Raw genomic sequence first — 16146 nt, forward strand, 5'->3', positions numbered from 1 at the left:
TATTAAGTCAACTGTAATTACAGTGGAAAAAACAGACAAAGATGAAGGCATTAAAGCACAGATCACTAACTCAATCATTGAAATTTCAGAAAGCATTCATTATACAGGCATGTTTAGCATTAACCTTACAAATGGAGAAATTATAACAAACAGAAATTTTGATTTTGAGGATGTGAAGAATTATGAACTATCTGTACAAGCCAAAGAGGGGGGAGGTAACCCAATGCCAAGGAATTAATAGAAGTTGTAGATGACAAAAATAATGCTCCTGAAATAATCATTGCCTCATTATCTTCTTCCATTCCTGAGGATTCGGAACCCAGAACAGTGGTTGCTGTAATTAGGGTCCATGATCAAGATTCTGGAGAAAATGGGAAGGATGACTCTCAAATTAAAGAGAAGGTACCATTTGAGTTAATTCTGTCACCTGACAGATTCTATAAAATAGTTACAATTAAATCTTTAGATAGAGAAAAAGTAATTATCTACAATATAACTATTGTAGCTACTGACAAGGGATCTCCTCCACATCCCAGTGGAATAACCATCCCATTAGAGATATCAGATACTAATGACAATCCACCATTATTTTTTAAATACAGGTTTATTGCTTATGTGGCAGAAAACAACTTGCCAGGAGCCTCAATATACAGTGTAAGAGCTTCAGATCCTGATGCTGGTGACAATGCTAAAATGATGTATTCTATTTTAATACAAATACAGAACACCTCCCAATATCCACTTATATATAATATATAACAATATAGAGACTGATCCTTTCACAGCCGATCACTAAAATGTAAACAAACCGCGGTTCTCCTCCTCACACACCGATCGTGTGTGAGGAGGAGATTGCGGTAACATCTCGTTACCGCTTACAGTGTACACCAGTCACACTGATTGCCCCCCAATAAAGAGGACCACCCCTCATAGTACATGTCACTCACAGTCCATCAGAGTACCTGTCACAGTCCATCAGAGTACTTGAGTACCTGTCACAGTCCATCAGAGTTCCCGAGTACCTGTCACAGCCCATCTGAGTACCCAAGTACCTGTGACAGCTCATCAGAGTACCCAAGTAACTGTCACAGCCCATCTGAGTACCCGAGTACCTGTCACAGCCCATCAAAGTACCCAAGAACCTGTCACAGCCCATCAGAGTACCCAAATACCTGTCACAGTCCATCAGAGTACCCGAGTACCTGTCACAGCCCACCCGAGTACCAGAGTACCTGTCACAGTCCATCAGAGTATCCGAGTACCTGTCACAGCCCATCTGAGTACCCAAGTACCTGTGACAGCTCATCAGAGTACCCAAGTACCTGTCACAGCCCATCTGAGTACCCGAGTACCTGTCACAGCCCATCAAAGTACCCGAGTACCTGTCACAGCCCATCAGAGTACCCAAATACCTGTCACAGTCCATCAGAGTACTCAAGTACCTGTCACGGCACATCAGAGTACCCAAGTACCTGTCACAGCCCACCTGAGTACCAGAGTACCTGTCACAGCCCATCAGAGTACCCGAGTACCTGTCACGGTTCATCCGAGTACCCGAGTACCTGTTACGTCCATCATAGTACCCGAGTACCTGTCACGGTCCATCAGAGTACCCGAGTACCTTTCACGGTCCATCAGAGTACCCAAGTACCTGTCACGTCCATCAGAGTACCCGAGTACCTGTCACGGTCCATCAGAGTACCTGAGTACCTGTCACGGCCCAACAGAGTACCCGAGTACCTGTCACAGTTCATCCGAGTACCTGTCACAGCCCATCAAAGTACCCGAGTACCTGTCACAGCCCATCAGAGTACCCGAGTACCAGTCACCAGGCCATCAGAGAACCTGTCACCAGGCCATCAGTGTACCCAAGTACCTGTCACCAGGCCATCAGAGTACCCGAGTACCTGTCACCAGGCCATCAGAGTACTCAAGTACCTGTCACCAGGCCATCAGAGTACCAGAGTACCTAGCTGCAGCCCATCAGAGTACCCGAGTACCTATTTGCAGCCCATGCCTCATAGAATATATGTTGGGGTGTTTGCTTTCCAAAATGGGGTCATTTTGTGGGTAATTTCACTGTCCTAGTGCTCCAGGACCTTCAAAAGTGTGATGGGTAGGAATGAAATGAGATGTGTCATTTATGCTCCTAGAACGCCTGAACGTACTACTTCAATGTTCGGCCTCTCTATGTGAGGAGCCTGTGTAAAAGTCCTACACATGTGCTATCGCCATACTCGAGGAGTAGCTGAATGTGGTTTGGGGTGTAATTTTTTCTATATACATGCTATGTGTTAGAAATATCTTATAAATTGACAACTTTGTGTAAAAATAAAATGCGTTTTCAATTTTTTCCTCATATTCCAAAAACTTCTGGAAAAAAATGAACCCTTCAAAAGACTTTGCTTTTCAAAATGGGGTAATTTTATGGGAAATTCCATTGTCCTGGTACTCCAGGGCCTTCAAAAGTGTAATAGGTGGTTGAGAAATCAGATGTGTCATTTTTGCTCGTAGAATGTCTGAAGGTACTACTTCAATGTTGGTGCTCTGTATGTGGCCAGGCTGTGTAAAAGTCTCACACATGTGGTATCGCCATAATCGGGAAGAGTAGCACAATTTATTTTGGGGTGTAATTTGTTGTATGCATATGCTGTGTGTGAGAAATAACCTGATAATATGACAATTTTGTAAAAAAAAAATAATAATAAAAAAATCTTCATTTTGCAAAGAATTGTGGGAAAAAATTACAACTTAAAAATACTCACCATGCTACTTACTTAATACCTTGGAATGTCTACTTTGTAAAAAGGGGTCATTTGGGGGGTATTTGTATTTTTCTGACTTGTCAGTGTCTCAAGAAATGAGATACACCTGATGTACTGAAGGCCTGATCAGATGTGATCAATTTTCAGTGATTGGCACCATAGTTTGTAGACTGTATAACTTTCACAAAGACCAAATAATATACACTAATGTGGGTTATTTTTACCAAAGATATGTAGCAGTATAAATATTGGCCAAAATGTATGAAGAAAAATTACTAATTAGCAAAAATTTATGACAGAAACAAAGAAAAAGGCATTTTTTTCACAAAATTTACGTTTTATTTTATTTATAGCACAAAAAATAAAAACCCACTAGTGATTAAATACCACTAAAAGAAAGCTCTATTTGTGTGGAAAAAAGGACGCAAGTTTCATATGGATACAGTGTTGCATGACTGAGTAATTGTCATTCAAACTGTGAGAGCGCTGAAAGCTGAAAATTGGTCTGGTCAGCAAGGGGGTGTAAGTGCACTGTATTGAGGTGGTTAATGAACATACGGGAGAGATCAGGACATTGAGTGTTTTTCAAGTAAAGTATATACTGAATCATAAAGCTGTGGTGATGGTGAAGGACAATGGCGTCCCCTCTCTTTCAGAGATTACCACCTTAAGTTTTGTTATTGCAGACAGTTTTCAACAGGTGGCTCCTAAAATAAACAGTCACACTAATGAGGGAAACTCTGATTCAAATCTGCAGTTATACTTAGTGGTTGCCTTAGCAGTGATTTCCTTGTTATTTATCACAACTATTATGGTGTTTATCATATCAAAGTGCAGAGCTTCAAAATCCCTAACAACTTCTTTTAATACAAGTTTTAATACAAGTTTGTATCCTCCCATGGATCCGAGATACTGATGGAACATTATCACTCCTCTACCCATATAACTTCTGTGTGACTTTGGATTCAGCAGACAATGACTTTACTTAGCCATTAAACCAATTGAGACCAAATTGGCAATTCAAACATAAAAAAAATCATTGGCCATCAAGAGTATTGGACAGGTGAGTTATCTACCATAAAATATTTCATACTGAACTTATTTTGCTTTAAAAATTGCTGCTGACCATATCACTACACTGTACATAAGCTTTTGGTATACTAAAACAAACACTTTTTTGCCACTACCACATGAAGCAACATTTGTTATGTTAGCATGTTTTTTGCTTAGCTATATTTTATAGTTAATGTGCCAATTATGTTAACTGAAGTACCTTCAGTAACAGTGCAAGTAAAAGTTAAATTAAGCAAGGCTATAGGGATTGCAAAGGCTACTTCCTGGACTCATCTGGAGAGGAAGCCAATCAACAGGCTTGCATAACTTGCCAGTAATGATTACCTTATTTATCGGTGTATAACACGTGCTGGCTTATAACATGCGCCCCAATTTTAGGAAGGAATTTTAAGGAAAAAAATGTTTAGGAAGGAAGTTTAAGGAAAAAAACCTTTAAATGCTAATCAATGCAGCCTTATCAGTGTCCATCTGCAGCCTTGTCCATCATTGCAGAATGAACAGTGTCCATCTGCAGCCTTGCCCAGTGTCATTGCAACCTTCTTGCCCAGTGTCATAGCAGCCTTCTTTCCCAGTGTCATTGCAGCCTTATTATCATCATTTATCCTCAATGACTGCCACCGAGATACACAGTGCCGGATATGTCCTCGATTTCTCTTGGCTCCTCTCGCAGTCCTGCCCAGTCCTGCCCAGTCCTGCGGTGCTCGCTCCACCTGACAGTGGGAATCAGCGCATAACACACACCCACGATTTTCCCCTGATTTTAAGGGGAAACAAGTGTGAGTTATACACCGATAAATACGGTATATCACTATTATATTTTTATGAGGGTGACGTGTAAAGACAAATGGCTCTTTATATGACTGAAATTAACACGTGTTTCTTGCTAGCTTGTGTAGCTTTCTCATAAACTTCTGGCCTAGAACTGTCCCTTGGATTTATAATGGTGATTCTGGTGATTATGTGTTTTTATTTGGCATTCCTTTATTTCAACACAGCCCTGGAAGCAGGTACTTTAAGATTTATGTTAAATAAAAATGGTGCAAAGAACGGGTTAAATTACCTAGTATCATCTTGTTAAAATCATCCAGGTAGTTTAACCCCTAGACCATGAAAAAGTCCAGCTTCCTGCATTTTCTATACACTTATCATGTATTACTATTATATACTATATTGCAGTAATATGATTTTAAGTTGAAATTGAGTGGAGTTGAGTTGAAATCATTTTTTGGTGGTGTGGGAACACATGACAGTGCTAGTGGCAGCAATCGGTAGATGTTCTGTGCATTATTGAGGGTGGCACAGAAGTATACATTTTGATTTTACATATTTCAGTAGTATTTTCTAAGATTCACCTGAGCCCTTTGTTGTCTGCTCCTTCAAATTGTAAACTTGCATATGGTCTCTGGTTTAAAAGTGTACCATCAGGAAAAGTACAAATTACTAAATATACAAAATTCTTTATATACAATTATGCTGTTACCATTATTTGGTTTATTACCTAGTTATTTATAGTATATAATAAATATGTAGTTTGCATTGCAGTTACATGTTCTTGAAAACACTCTGACAATGTACATTTTTACATTTCTGGATCTTATTTTTTCTGTATTTTGGAAAAAAAAACAACAAATATAACTTATTATTAACATTATTGCTTTAATGTTAGGCAAAAACCATGTCTTCAGTTTTAGCATTTCTAGATGTGTTCACAATTGTTTATGTTCATAATATTATATTCTTTATATTATATTTCCGCATTGTTAGTTATCGTAGTTATAGTTTTATAACCAATGGAAAACAGATTTCTGCATTTCGGACAATTACAGCAATAAAATACAGAATTTGTTTTAACAACCTGGAGTAGGATTTGCTTTATAAAATGCAGACGATGCAGATATTGGTATTAAGTCAGGGCAAGCATACAGACTCAGTGATAATCAAAATTTTTAACAGAAGACCAGACCAGGTGGGAGTACATTTCCAGAGCTTGTTTTTTGAAGCTTTTAGATCATGAGATTAGTAGTAAAAGTTCAGAGAATATTCATTATACAGGTATTTAGCATCAGCTATACAAGTGGATCCTTTAAAACAAAGATATTCATTTTGAGAAGATTAAGCCTTATGAGCTTATTACCTGTACAAGCCAAAGGTGGTGGAGGACTTGTTGCTCACTCCAAAGTACTAATATAAATAATAGACAAGAATAAAAACATTCCTGAAATATCTCTCCCTACATTATCATCTCTTCTTCCTGAGGACTCTATACCTGGGACAATGATTGCTGTCATATTAGTGTGTGACTGAGATTCTGGAGGAAATGGACAAGTTGATTGTGAGATTACAGAGCAAAATTCATGTAATAGATTCTACAAAATAGTTACAAGAAATGCATTGGACAGAGAAATCCTGATAAAATACCATTATTGTAGCTACTGACAAAAGATTTACCCCACTTTCCAGAAGAGCCATCAAATTTTAAATATAAAAAATGTCAAGAGATTTGGTATGGGGGTATTGGGGTAGCCGTTCACGCTAACCTCCTACAACCAACCCAAACCGAAAAAATGCTATTTTGACTATACTGGTACTTTTAATATAGAAAAGAGAGGAAAAAAATAATAATTAAAATGTAATAATGTTTAATAATTACAGAAAGAAGAAAAGGACGATACATAGAACATCATTATTAAAATCGTAGTACACCCCAGAATATTTATCATTTACAGATACTCAAGAAAGAGTTCAGTCCTGGTGGCGTACAAAGGTCTCCTCTACTAGTTTTGCGGAACATCCGCTTCTTCAGGAGGATATCTATATGAAGTATAGGGATGAGCGGAACACCCCCCGGTTCGGTTCGCACCAGAACTTTCGAACGGACCCCAAATTCGTACGAACTTTAGAACCCCATTGAAGTCTATGGGACTCGAACGTTCGAAATTAAAAGTGCTAATTTTAACGGCTAATATGCAAGATGCTGTCCTAAAAAGGGTTTGGGGACCTGGTTCCTGCCCCAGGGGACATGGGTCAATGCCTAAAATGTTTTTAACAATGGCCGTTTTGGCGGGAGCACTGATTTTAATGACGATTAAAGTGAAAAAAAGTGAAATATTCCTTTAAATATCGTGCCTGGGGGGTGTCTATAGTATGCCTGTGAAGTGCCACGTGTTTCCCGTGTTTAGAACAGTCCCTGCACAAAATGACATTTAACGGAAATAACGTCATTTAAAACTGCTTGCAGTTTTAATGTTATATCTGGTTCCTGCAATATGGTTGAAAATCATTGAGAAAAATGGCATGGGTAGCCCTCCCTGCCCATTACCAGCCCCTTTGGGTCTTGTACGCATATTAAGGGGAACCCCATACCCATATTAAAAAAGGAATTACGTGTGGCCCCCAGGCCCTATATACTCAGAACAGCAATATACAGGCGGTGCAAACAAGACAGGGACTGTGTAGGTCTGTTGTGTTAAGTTGAATCTGTTTGTAATTTTCGAATGGTACATTTTTAAAGTGTAGCTCCAGTCAAAAAAAACTATTTTTAAGCTTTTTGGAAAACATAGGGAAGGGTTATCACCCCTGTATAATTTGTTTTGCCGTCTTTTTTCATCTCACTTGCTGTTGTCTCCTTCCGTTTGCAAGTAGGAGATCTTTGTAAGTTGGATGTTTGAAAGTAGGGGCCTGCCCTATATGCTCTGCAGAAATGGCGGAACAAGGTGTTGGTTTTGCCACAACATTGTAAGCCCTCAAAGTGACTCTTGCTGGGCGCTGGAGCACCCTGCTGTGAACGATTATATCAAGAATTGTAATTACATGCCATTGTTGAACAGTGGTAGAAAAATTGACCTTTGGTGGTTGTGGTGCTGGTGCCACAACACTATAAGTCCTCACAGTTACTCTGGGTGGGCACAGGAACGGGCCCTCTTGTGAAATAATATATCAAGAATTGTAATTACATGTCCCTGTTAAACAGGGGCAGAAAAATTGGGCCTTAGGCACTGGTGCTGGTGCCACGAAACTGCAACCTCTCCCATATACTCTAGTTTTAGTGCAGGAATTAGCACTGCTGCAAAGCATTGCATCAAAAATTGTAATTAAACGCCCCTGTTAAACAGGGGCAGAAAAATTGGGCCTTAGGCACTGGTGCTGGTGCCACGACACTGCAACCTCTCCCATATACTCTAGTTGTAGTGCAGGAATTAGCCCTGCTGCAAAGCATTGCATCAAAAATTGTAATTAAACGCCCCTGTTAAACAGGGGCAGAAAAATTGGGCTGATGGCATCACCCAGAACCAGAAATCTTCTTCCAACATATCAGCGGAGGAGGAAGAGGATAGACAATCAACATAACAGGACAGTCACTCAGCATCAGCATATGCAGTCTTGAAGGGATGTGATATTTCAAAAAAAGTTATTCGGTTACATCAACTTCAGGTGCTTGGTAGCTGTGGGTGATCCAAGACTGATTCATCTTGATGAAGGTCAGTCGATCAACTGACTTGGTGGACAGGCGCACCCTGTGATCGGTAACAAAGCGACCAGCAGCACTGAAGGTACGTTCCGAAAGAATGCTGGATGCAGGACAGGCCAGTAGCTCAATTGCATACTGTGCAAGCTCTGGCCAGTGATCCATCCTCAAGACCCAGTAAGCCAGAGGATTTTTGGTGGGAAAGGTGTCCAAGTCTGACCTTGCCCCTAGGTATTCCTGCACCATGTAAATCAGACACTGCCGATGGTTGCTGGAACCAATCATACCTTGGGGCTGCGGACTAAAAAATTGTCTGAAAGCATCGGTCAGACGGCCACTTTCTCCACCGCTCCTTCTGACCGATGCCTCAGCAACATGTTGTCCAGGACCAGGAGTTTGTAACCTCCCAGTCTCTGGGAACGCGTTGCACAGACCTTTCTGCAAGGCCTCCCAGAGATGTCTCATCCTCTGCTCCCTCTGCGATGGCAAGATAAGGTCGGCAACCTTACCCTTGTATCGTGGATCAAGGAGAGTGGCCAGCCAGTAATGGTCCCTCTCCTTGATCCGAAGAATACGAGGATCCTTCCTCAGGCTTTGCAGGATCAGGGAGGCCATGCAGCGTAGGTTAGCTGAGGCATTCAGTCCGGAGTCCTCTGGGTCACTAAGGACAACATGATCCGCAGCTACCTCCTCCCAGCCAGGTACAAGTCCACGGGTTTCTTGGGACTGTAAATCATCTCTACAAGACTGCTGCTGCTGCTGCTGATTCTGAGTGCCAGCCTCCACCTCCATGCTGACACAATCATCCTCCTCCTCCTCCTCCTCATCCTCTTCCTGTGTGATGGGTGGCACAGCAGGAACACTGTCTGGATAAAGGGGGCCTTGAGAGGCAAGGAAGTCCTCCTCTTCTTGCCTCTGTTCTGCCTCAAGTGCCCTGTCCATTATTCCACGCAGCGTATGCTCCAAGAGGTGGAGAGGTACATTGTCACTGATGCATGCACTGTCACTGCTCACCATCTTTGTGGCCTCCTCAAACGGTGACAGGACAGTGCATGCATCCCTGATCATGCCCCACTGGCGTGGTGAGAAAAATCCGAGCTCCCCTGACCCTATCCTGGTGCCGTAGTCGCACAGGTACTCATTGATGGCCCTCTGCTGCGTGTGCAGCCACTGCAGCATGGCTAACGTTGAGTTCCACCTGGTGGGCATGTCACATATAAGGCAGTTCTTGGGCATGTTCAACTCCTTTTGGAGCTCAGCCAGCCGAGCTGGCATTAAATGATCGGCAGAAATGCACACAGACTTTCCTGGCCTGCTTCAGGACATCCTGTAAGCCCGTGTACCTGCTCAAGAACCGCTGCATCACCAGGTTAAGGACGTGAGCCACACAGGGCACATGGGTCAGTTGTCCCTGTCGGAGGGCGGAGAGGAGGTTGGTGCCATTGTCGCAAACCACCATTCCTGGCTTAAGCTGGCGTGGCATCAACCACCTCTCGGCCTGCCCCTGCAGAGCTGACAAAACACCCGCCCCAGTGTGGCTCCTGTCCCCCAAACAAACCAGCGCAAGCACGGCATGGCATTGTTTTGCCTGCATACTTGTGTAGCCCCTGCAACGCCTACGGAGCACCGCTGGTTCTGAGGACAGAGCACTGGAAGAGGCCATGGAGGAAGAAGAAGAGGAGGGGGTGGAGGAGAGAGGTGTGTCACAACCAATAGTAGCATTTTGGAGGCGTGGTGGCGGAACAACCTCCAACACTACTGCACCTTGTCCTTTATCCTTCCCAGCTGCCAGAAGAGTGACCCAATGGGCCATGAAAGACAGGTAACGTCCCTGTCCATGCCTGCTGGACCATGAGTCAGCGGTAATATGCACCTTACCGCTGATCGCCCTGTCCAGCGAGGCAAGGACATTGCCTTCCACATGCCGGTAGAGAGCCGGAATCGCCTTCTGTGAGAAAATGTGGCGTTTGGGGACCTGCCACTGAGGAACCGCACATTGCACAAACTCACGGAAGGGGGCCGAGTCTACCAACTGCTGGGCATGTGGATGGCTGGGAGTGAACTTCTTTCGCCGGTACAGCAGCTGGGCCAGGGACATTTGCCTGCTATAATCGGATGTGGGTATACTGCTAGCAGAGTGCCCGGAAGCACTTGGCTGTGACACACCTAATTCTACACCTTCATTCCTCTCAGAGCAGGTTTCAGAGAGGACTGAAGGTCTAGTGGGGTTGGAGATGCCAGCTGATGAGGAGCAAGGAGAGGTCCGCTTTGTTCTTTGGTGTGGGTCTTTGAGGTACGCTTGCCAACGAGCTGCATGGCAGGTCAACATATGTCTGGTCAAGCATGTGGTGCCCAAGCGGCTGATGTGTTGGCCACGCGAGATACGCTTGAGACATATGTTGCAAATAGCAGCGGTGCTATCTGATGCACTCGTCTCAAAAAAGGCCCATACCAAAGAACTTTTAAAATAACGCACAGAGGCAGCGCCCTGCACAGGCGGAGCTCTGTGGTGTGATTCAGTCAGTGTGCTGCCCCTAAGCTGGCCCCCGGAGGGCATCCTGCCTCATTGGACATGTGCCTCCTCCTCCTCCTCCTCCTCTCTCCTACCAGGCACCCACGTGGAGTCAGTGCCCTAATCATCCCCTCCCTCTTCATCGCTGGAGCAAACCTGGCAGTATGCTGAAGCTTGTGGAACATGACTGCCAGATTGCTGTCCTTCTTGAGCATCCCCTCTCTCTGCATTCACGCTACTGCCTTCCTCTAGCTGAGTATCATCATCAGAGCCTACAAAACACTGGGCATCCTCCTGGAGCATGTACCCAACACTGTGCTCAAAGAGTTCAGGAGACTCCTCAGGAGGACGTGGTGGGTCTAGGGAAGGAGTCACTGATGATGACATTGAGAGGAGGGAGGACGATGAGTTGGCAGCTGCTTTGCTAGTACCCTGAGCCTGGGTGAGAGAGGATGAGGAGGATGGAGAGGGCTTGGTCATCCACTCTACCAAGTCGTTGGCATGTTGCGGCTCAACATGTCCAGCTGCCGAAAAGAAGGACAAGCGTGTCCCATGGCCACGTGCTGATGATAACGATGCACCGCGTCCACGACCAGCACTGTTGTCTCTAGACACAGAGCCTGCTTGCCCTCTTTTATCAGCTCGCGCCTGTCTGCCTCTCCTTGCTGGCCTTCCAGACATGGTAATGGCCTGAAGGGAGTTGGGAAAACCAGCTATTGGGTAGTGTATATTGTGCTGGAGGCACACACAACTTTCACTAACTCCTGCAGATGGCAGATGGCTCAAATAGAGAAGAGCTATGTAGGTGGATATAGCGGTGTATACTGGGTTCAGAGCACGCCGATAGCACGCACAATCTCCTACCGCTGACTGCAAGCTCTATTTAAAACGAGCAAGATAGTTAGCTATATAGGTGGATATAGCGGTGTATACTGGGTTCAGAGCATGCAGACAGCACGCACAATCTCCTATCGCTGACTGCAAGCTCTATTTAAAACGAGCAAGATAGTTAGCTATATAGGTGGATATAGCGGTGTATACTGGGTTCAGAGCACGCAGACAGCACGCACAATCTCCTACCGCTGACTGCAAGATCTATTTAAAACGAGCAAGATAGTTAGCTATATAGGTGGATATAGCGGTATATACTGGGTTCAGAGCACGCAGACAGCACGCACAATCTCCTAACGCTGACTGCAAGCTCTATTTAAAAAGAGCAAGATAGTTAGCTATATAGGTGGATATAGCGGTGTATACTGGGTTCAGAGCACGCCGACAGCACGCACAATCTCCTACCGCTGACTGCAAGCTCTATTTAAAACGAGCAAGATAGTTAGCTATATAGGTGGATATAGCGGTGTATACTGGGTTCAGAGCACGCAGACAGCACGCACAATCTCCTATCGCTGACTGCAAGCTCTATTTAAAATGAGCAAGATAGTTAGCTATATAGGTGGATATAGCGGTGTATACTGGGTTCAGAGCACGCAGACAGCACGCCCAATCTCCTAACGCTGACTGCAAGCTCTATTTAAAACGAGCAAGATAGTTAGCTATATAGGTGGAGATTTTTTTTATTTTTAACTGCTGCCAAAATTACAAAAATTTACAACTCACAATAACATTTACAAAACTTTATATCCACGAATAGGAAAAAGGGAGGGGGGGGCCAGGGGATTTTTTAACGGTACATTAATTAAAGAGACAAAGATTTCTTAAAAAAGAATTCATAGCTTTAATGTTGGAAATATGTTAAAATTATTTTGGAGAAACCAAAATAGCAAAAATATAATAGCAAATACACATTTTATACAAAAAGTTACATGACACAAGATATAGGGGATCCTGAAATTGTTAGTTGCTGAGAATGATCATATATCCTCCCGACATGTTTCGCGTTTTTGCTTCTTCAGGGGAGTATGCAACTAACATGAACATAAACATAAAGAGAGGTTTAAGAATACAGAAAATACAATTATGCCATACAATTAGATACACATAAATTTCAGAACATTAGGTATGAAATTGGTCTCAATTTGCTCAGTCCAAATGCTTACCCTGATGTAATCATTTCCTGCATCGCAACCCACAGGCCAACAGATGGTGAAATAGATGACAAGAATTAGGTGACAGGATCAAATGCTAAAAACAACCCAGCCTCATGCAGGGCATAGATGGAGGTAGACAAGCGCTACAAAGATCAAAAACAAAATCCAGAGATAAATACCAAGTATGACAAGTCCAGCACAGGTATTAAAAAATGTTAGTTTGTAACAAAGTGGGTAAGTAAATATCAATCCCTAAATTATAAAAGGGAATTGGGGCTGAGAAACATGCCTCCATAGTAGGATATGAAATGCTTATTATCAGAGGGATGGAACAATTGATTTTAATTAAGCCTAATTAGTATAAGGGTTGAAAGAAGTGGCTACTGGGGGTATACTACAAAAATACTGTTAAAGAGAGTAGAAGGAATAAGAATTATTTTTACCTGCAGTTAGAATCAGAGATGAAAGAGTTAATTCCATATGATGGTATTGGTGCAATACAAATGCAACAAGTTACAAAAAAGGAATCAATTGATTCATTATGATGTTTTATAAGTTGCAGAGTGCAGCGATATGCTGCCACTGCCAGGCTGAACCTACAAGTAAATAAAAAGAAGGATGACTAAATATAGGTATAGAAAGATGAGAGGCGGTATTATAACAGTATAAAATTCAGCTAAAGAAATATATTTACCAAGAGGAAAAGTTAGCGTGGCGGTAGTATCTGTGCTGAACCTGCGCTACAGATGAAATGACAGCGCTGCCTATTTATATCCCCCATCCATCGAGCCGGCGTCCGACGTCACCGGCTCGATGCGGACAGCCATAGGTGGAAGCAGTGAGCATGTGCAGAGCCTTTCAAGTCGGCATTTGAACTACCAACCCCATAATGCCTCAGTGCTGACACGAGGTTAATTTGGACAAATGCTGATGGAGATGGGGCTAAGCTGACTCTCCGCCCTTGAAGGGGGCGGGAAGACACAAGTCAGCATAGAGGGCAGAAGAAACGACGATTATCATGGCTTTTAACCCTAGAGGGGATTACATGCTCCCTGCCACCTCAAATCGGGCGCCGCCTGGGGATAATACCCAGCTGCGCCCTTGGGTGTCCATATGCCCTTGCATACTTGGAGCAAGGGAAGATAAAAAGCAGAGTATCAAGTCCAAATCAAAAAATATATGGCTTTGGATTGCGGTGCAGGGAAGGAGGGAGAAAGCAAAGCTCCTCAATGTGGGTGGGACTCATAGAGAGCAACAGAGATCCCAAGTGTGCAAACCATGAAACCCACCTTGGGCCAAGCAAAGCGAGACATTAGACGGTATATATTACCGGTACAGCGTTAATAATAATTGATAATGACATTAATTGATGTACAGAGATATTTTTTTGATATAACATAAATATAAAAAGAAAATAAAATAAAATGAAATAAAATATTTTGTTGAAAACAAAAAGACAAAAAGAAAAAGAAAAACCAATGACTTGGGGAGGGGGTAGGAGGAAAGGAAGGAAAAGGGAAAAAGATGAACAAAAAGGGGAAAAGGGGGATATCACCTCTCTCTCTTCATGCCAGGTTCCACGGGGGCTCACAGCTAAGGTAGGAGGGTTCATGAAACAAACAAACAGAGATTAGCTATAGAAAGGATCTGTAGCTTATATTTTCATTGAAACCAGGGTATTTAGTGGCTTTTAGAATAAAGATCCACTTAGCTTCAGTTTGTAAGAGAAGCTTGTCCACTGAGCCACCTCTTGAGTTTAGAGGTATATGGGCCAGGGCTGAGAAACGTATCCAGTTGGGGTCAAAGGCATGATAGGTGCCTATGTGCCTACTTATGGCTGTGGTGATTTTTTTATTAAGAATAGGTTTGATGTGGTCTTTTATGCGGATAGAAAATAGTCTTTTAGTTTTACCTACGTAAAATCCTCCACAACGGCATTGGGCCAAATATACAACGCCTGGAGTGGAGCATGTAACGTGAAATTTCGAAACAAAACGGTTGCCGTTTGGCAATCTGATCTTTTGAGAGTTATGTATATAGGGACACATGTCACATTGCCCGCATGCATAGGTACCTGGATATTTGGATTTAGTATCACCTGAGGAGTCCTGAAAGTGACTTCTAACTAAGCTGTCCTTGAGTGATTGAGGTCTCATATAGGTGATTGATGGTGCATCATTTATGTACTGATTAACAATAGGATCGGCTTTTAAAAGAGGCCAAAACTTATTGATTATAGCACGGAACGAATGATGTTGGTTAGAGTATTTGGTAATGATACGTACTTTGTTATCAAAATTTTTTTGTTTATTGGAGAAGAGAAGGGAAGTCCTATCTTTATTTTTTACTCTATTATATGATTTTTTCAGAGATACATGACTGTATCCACGTGCTCTGAGTCTATTGTATAAGTCATTGGCTGCAATCTTAAAGTCAGAGTCAGTACTGCAATTGCGTTTGGCCCTTAGATACTGGCTGTAGGGGATGCTCTTTAGGAGAGGTTTTGGGTGAAAGCTTGTCGCATGCAAGACCGTATTGCCAGCAGTAGGCTTTCTGTATAAGGCAGAATAAACATGTCCAGTGGCATCAATTTTAATAGTTAAGTCCAAAAATTCAATGGAGTTTTGGCTGTAATTCAACGTAAACTTTAAATTGAATGGATTCACAGAAAGTAAATTGAAAAAGAGCAACAAATCTGATTCTGATCCTGACCAAAAAAATAAAATATCATCAATGTACCTGTACCAGGCTGTGATGTTACTTAGAAAAGGGACGAGGTCTTCACGCGCGAAGGTATCTTTTTCCCACCCCCCCAGGTACAGGTTGGCATACGATGGGGCACATTTAGTCCCCATCGCAACCCCCTGCACCTGGAGGTAGTGGGATTGGTTAAATTGGAATACGTTGTGCTTTAAAATAAAATCCAATAGCTTCATAACAAATTCATTATAAGCGAAGAAATTTGAGCCTCTTTCTTGCAAATAGGAGCGTATTATTTGTAAACCTTTGGTATGTGGTATAGCATTATACAAACATTCCACGTCGATGGAAACCAACCATGACTGTGCCGGTAGGCTGATACCCTCGAGTATCTTTAGAAGATCGATGGTATCCTTTACATAAGAAAAAAGGGAAATGACGTGCGGTGTAAGGTGTTTATCTACAAGGCTACTTGCATTTTCTGTCAAACTATCACAGCTGGAAATGATGGGACGTCCCGGAGGATCAGTTAGAGATTTGTGCACCTTCGGGAGGGCATAGAAAGTAGCAACTTTTGGATCT

At 42.8% G+C, this 16146-nt stretch overlaps 1 long non-coding RNA gene across 1 annotated transcript; it reads right to left on the minus strand.

Moving 5' to 3' along the window:
• Positions 1–12880: 12880 nt before the first annotated feature.
• LOC143963001 (uncharacterized) lies at positions 12881–14250 on the minus strand. Its single transcript, XR_013270858.1, has 3 exons — positions 13559–14250; positions 13308–13460; positions 12881–13007 (listed from the first exon to the last, which is right to left on the minus strand). It is a non-coding gene; the product is annotated as an uncharacterized LOC143963001 (long non-coding RNA).
• Positions 14251–16146: the final 1896 nt, after the last annotated feature.

This window comes from Lithobates pipiens, unplaced genomic scaffold (assembly GCF_037356315.1).
Source record: "Lithobates pipiens isolate NorthernLeopardFrog02 unplaced genomic scaffold, aLitPip1_a1.2 Scaffold_8, whole genome shotgun sequence".
NCBI lineage: Eukaryota > Metazoa > Chordata > Amphibia > Anura > Ranidae > Lithobates > Lithobates pipiens.